We start from the raw sequence: 5,076 nt of genomic DNA, 5'->3' as shown, positions 1-5,076 counted from the left end.
GCATTAGGCAAAACCTTTACTTTTTTTCGAAATTTTCTATTTGAACATTTTTTTATGAATGAGAGGAAAAAGGAAAATAAGAAGAGGAAGAAAGGAGAAGAAGAGGAGAGGAAGAAGAGGAGAAATAAATAAGAAGAGGAAAAAAGAAGAAAAAGAAGAGAGAAGAAGAAAGGAATAGAAGAGAAGAAGAAAAAATAGAAAAAATTCTATTTTTTCTTCTTCTCTCCTCTATTCCTTTCTTCTTCTCCTCTTTTTTTTCTTCGATCTTCTCCTCTATTCCTTTTCTTCTTCTCCTCTTTTTATTTCTTCTTCGTTTTCTTATGTTTTATCGGGTTTGTTGTCGTCGATATACCCCTCTCCCGATAACTTCAACACGAGGGGGGGTCGATATACCCCCTCCCCGATAATATTATTTTCCCATGTACGTATGTCGTCGTTGTCGTTATAACCCCCTCCCGATAACTTCAACACGTGGGGGGGGGTCGATATACCCCCTCCCCGATAACATTATTTTCCCATGTATGTATGTCGTCGTTGTCGATATATATAACTCCCTCCCAGATAACTTCGACATGATGGACGGTCGATATTTATACCCCCTCTCGACCGTGATAACTTATACCACGGGAGCACCCCCCCGGCCCTCTCGCTTGACCAAAACTCTCGAGGACACCCAAACCCTAGAAAAAAACGATGTCGGTCTCCTACCCCCTCCCGCCGCGCCCCTACCCTTGAAGCGTTGCCGAGGCCACCCCAAACCCGGAATAAGCTAGGTCTACGTTTGCACTAATATATCCACCTGCTGTCATGTTTGTGTAATAATTGCCATGTTGTAATATTTGCAGAAACAATGGAGCACAGACGAGACGAGCAAGCAGAAGAGGTGTTGGGGGACATAATCTTAGCCGGAGGTGATATCTTGTCGTATCTTAACGACAATGATGGTCTGGAAGAATAGGGTGAAGAAGCAGGCTACGGTGATCGAAGAGTGGAGGAGGAAAGACATGATTATGATGGCTCCGGTGACCCAATGCTGGTGCAAGAAGGAGCCCGTGGTGATGGCTCCGATGACCGAACAGAGTCCGGCCAGGTAAATATATTAGTTAAGCCTGTGCTGACTAGCTAATTGATGCATTCATTGTTTTGGTATGTACACATATTAATTAACACTCGTCTTTCTTCTTTTTTCTAGCCCTCCGGATCGAGCACAACTTCGGTAAAGAGACGAGGCCCGAAGAGAAAGTTGCGCTCAGATGAAAGGTTTGAGATCACAGCAATCGCGCGCGACGGCCAACCGATTGAACCCATCCGGACAAAGGATGCATTTGCTGCTCAGTGCGGGGTTCTAGTTAGGGACAAGATCCCGATCAGCATCCACCAATGGTATAAGCCTAAGAAGGAAGACCCTGAGGTGTCTTATGTCAATGATATGCAAAAAGATGATCTTTGGACTGAGCTGAAGGCAAATTTCACCCTACCGCCAGAGGAGAATCCGAAGAAGCCAGTTAAAGAGCAATTAATCAAGTCTCATGCTCTTAAGAAGATGGCAGACCTATTCAGGAGGTGGAAGAATGAGCTGAAAACGTTTGTCGACAAAGAAGAGGCACCAGAATTCATCGGCCGGTATGAGAAGATCAGAGATCATTGGCCCGCATTTGTGGCCCACAAGACATCGGAAAAGAGTAAGAAGATGTCAGCGACAAACAAGAAGAATGCTGCGAAGAAGAAGCTTCACCATCGCACGGGGTCAGGTGGCTACCTCAAAGCCCGGCCTAAGTGGGCCAAGGCTGAGAATGACCTGCTTGAAAAAGGGATCGAACCACAGACAATGAACTGGATAGACCGTTGCCGGACTTGGTTCTTCGGGGCTGGCAGAACCTTGGACCCTGTATTAGGGAGGTGCGTTTGGACGAACGAGCTTTTGGGAATACCAGTCAAGAAGATTCAACAATATATCAATGCAGCGCAGGAAGGGACGTTCATTCCAGACAGAGAGAACGACGAGCTCACAATGGCCCTCGGGAATCCTGAGCACCCTGGACGGACACGAGGCACGCCAGGCTCTGTTCCGTGGAAGGCTGGTTTTCCGGACGCAGGCGGTTACAAAAGCCAGGAGAGGAGGAAAAAAATGGAGCAGACCCAAATTCAGAAGCTGCACGAAAGGGTTCAAGCACTAGAGGAACGAGACGGCAATCGACATGCCGAAACTACCCCCGAAGCTACCCCGCCATCTCAGCGGAGAAGCAGCATGGCTTCCACCGAGCTGCTTCAGCCGGAGCATGTCTTGACGGCTCCTGCTAGCTACCCCGTGGATGCTATCACGGAGTCTCAACATTGCCACCTTATGGCGGAATGGCAGAACTTCAAAGTCAAGGCGGCTGTTGGCTCTGTTTTACCTCCTGAACCCGGCGCAACCTACCACTGCCGGCCGATTCCAGAAGGATATGCTAGGGTGATGGTGGATGAAATAATGGAGGGATTTGAGGATCTCCAGCTTGACCACCCTACCGGTGAAGGGGAGACTCGGCTGGGTTTAGCTCTGAAGACTCCGTGCCTATGGCGGAAAGAGCTCATTAACCTTCCGAACTGGACGCCTCCGGCGAGTAAGGGCACTCCGCCGCCGCCTCCTCCTCCGGCGAGTGATCAGGGCACTCAGCCTCCTTCTCCGGCGCATGGCGGCACTCCGCCTCCTCCTCCGGCGAGTGATCAGGGCACTCATCAGCCTCCTTCTCCGGCGCGTGGCGGCACTCCGCCTCCTTCTCCGCCCGCGCCGGCGTGCCAGAGCAGCCAGCCTCCTCCTTCTCCGCCTCGTCAGCAAGGGCGGAAGAGACCCGCCGCCGCTCCGGCTGCTCTGGCGCGTCGTAGTCCTTCTCCGCCTCGTAAGCAAGGAAAGAAGACAGCCGCAGCCGCTCCGTCTGCTCTGCCGGCGTCTAGCAGTACAGCTGCCAGAGGCGGGAGGCAATACAGATTCGGTCCTTCTCTGAAGACTCCAGAGAAGTTACCATACGAGAGGACCGAGGAGGAGAATGCGAAGATCGTGCGAGCCGAAGTGAAGAACTTCTTTGAAGGGGTGAAAGCAAAGAAACACCCACCTCCGGAGGAGAAGGTAGATCCGGTGAAAGCGAAGCGCACTCTGGATGCCCTGACAAAACCACCAAAGTCTCCGCCGAAAGGCAACTATGAGCGCATTATTGCAAAGACATTTGTCGAAGCGGAGCGGTCGGGAAGTACTGTCAGTGATCAAAGGTTAAAAGAACGACGAGCTGGGAAAAAAATTGCCCAGCTCGGCGAACAAGCGAACCAATCTTGCCCCACGCTCAAGGTGTCTAAAGACATCGTCGCTAATGATCCGAGGATGGTGGCCGGTTATAGCAATCTTGGAGATTACCTGCCCGACGATGTACATTATGAAATCATGGAGGTGGACGAACAAAAATACCATTACGGGAAGCCTCTCGTCAAAGATGAAAGATCTCTAACAACGATGATGCGAAGATTACATGATTGGTACATGAAAACCTGCAGAGAGTCTGATGGGATGAATACTTTGACGCTGAGAGTTAAACCGGAGCATGACCTCGTTGGAATTGAACTGCTGAATGTTCCATTTGAGGAGTTCTTCCAGTTTTTCAATCAAAAGACCCTCGATAAATCAACGATCACTTGCTACTGTCTGTAAGTAGTACTACTTTTGTCATTAAGTCTCTCTATATAGGTCAGCTCTTTCATTGCATGTATTTATAATTATCCTCACTATATTATGCAGATTGAAGATCGCCGAATTGAAGAAAAGACAAATCGGTGATATTGGGTTCATTAACACAAATCTCATAGATGCATATACGGTTGAAAAACATGCCAAAGAAGCCGAGGCCAACTTGCTACGATCGTTGGTATTAAATCAAAACAAAGATATAATACTCTTTCCTTACAACTTCAAGTGAGTGTTACTGTCTTGTGCATATTCGGTTTCCCTTATTAGTCCAGGTTATGGTAATGTAATTGATGACTTATGCATGCATGCGCAGCTTCCACTATATTCTCCTAGAGATTAAGCTTGAGCAGGGAGTAGTAACCGTCTTAGACTCGAGACGAAAAGATCCCCAGGACTATGCGGACATGACTCAAATGCTCGAGAAGTAAGTTAAATCGATCATTATCCACCATATCAGCAACTTTGTTCATTTCCTGATATCAAGTAATTGTTTTCTTTGTCTGGCAGGGTTTGGAGAAAATTCACCACAAAAGCTCCGGGACTGCCGAAGAAGCTGCAATTTAGACACCCGAAAGTAAGTACTATAGTAGCATGTTCCGCACATCTCCTAGTGATTCAAGCGCTAGTTTCATCAATACCATTTAGCATGCTTGCTTATCAGTTAGATTGACCTCTATTTCTTGTAAAGTGGTTGTGGCAGGAACAAGGGAATGATTTATGTGGATACTACGTTTGCGAGTCTATCCGCCACACGACCTGTGAGCGGGGCTACTCTGACGAACAATATGAAGTGTGTAAGCAATAATATTCATAATTTTATTTTATTACCATCACTTGTGTCGAGTTTCATTTATTCATATATATATATATGTATTGACCCCCTTCTTCAAATTAGATGTTTCGGATGCGGGATGAACTCCTAGCAGAAGATCGTATGCGAGCAATTCAAGAGGAATTGGCGGCATTCTTCCTTGACCACGTGATCGCTGAAAACGGAGAATACTATGTGGACCTTGTGTTCTTACAATTTAATTAGGAGATTATATTGTAAGAGATAATTATTGTATATATGTAGCCGGTAGTGTCAGATAGATATACAAGAACTTGTTGTTCGACCAATCTCTCGGAGAAGGAGAGGCGGTTGATATCACTTCTCTCTGTATGCATATGTTCATGACGATCTTCTGTTTCCTTCATTTGCTTACTAGCTAGCGTGTCTAGTCCTCTCTATACGTATATAGTACGTAGTGTCGACCAAGCACGGAGATAAGAGATGACACTTCTCTCTATTAATTAGCTAGCTAACACAATATATGAAACACCTAAATTAACCCCCCAAAACCCCCAACCCCCCCCCCCTT

Source organism: Triticum aestivum, chromosome 4D (assembly GCF_018294505.1).
Source record: "Triticum aestivum cultivar Chinese Spring chromosome 4D, IWGSC CS RefSeq v2.1, whole genome shotgun sequence".
NCBI classification, from domain to species: Eukaryota; Viridiplantae; Streptophyta; class Magnoliopsida; order Poales; family Poaceae; genus Triticum; species Triticum aestivum.
The sequence above is the reverse complement of the archived record's forward strand: the minus strand, read 5'-3'. Positions refer to the sequence as shown.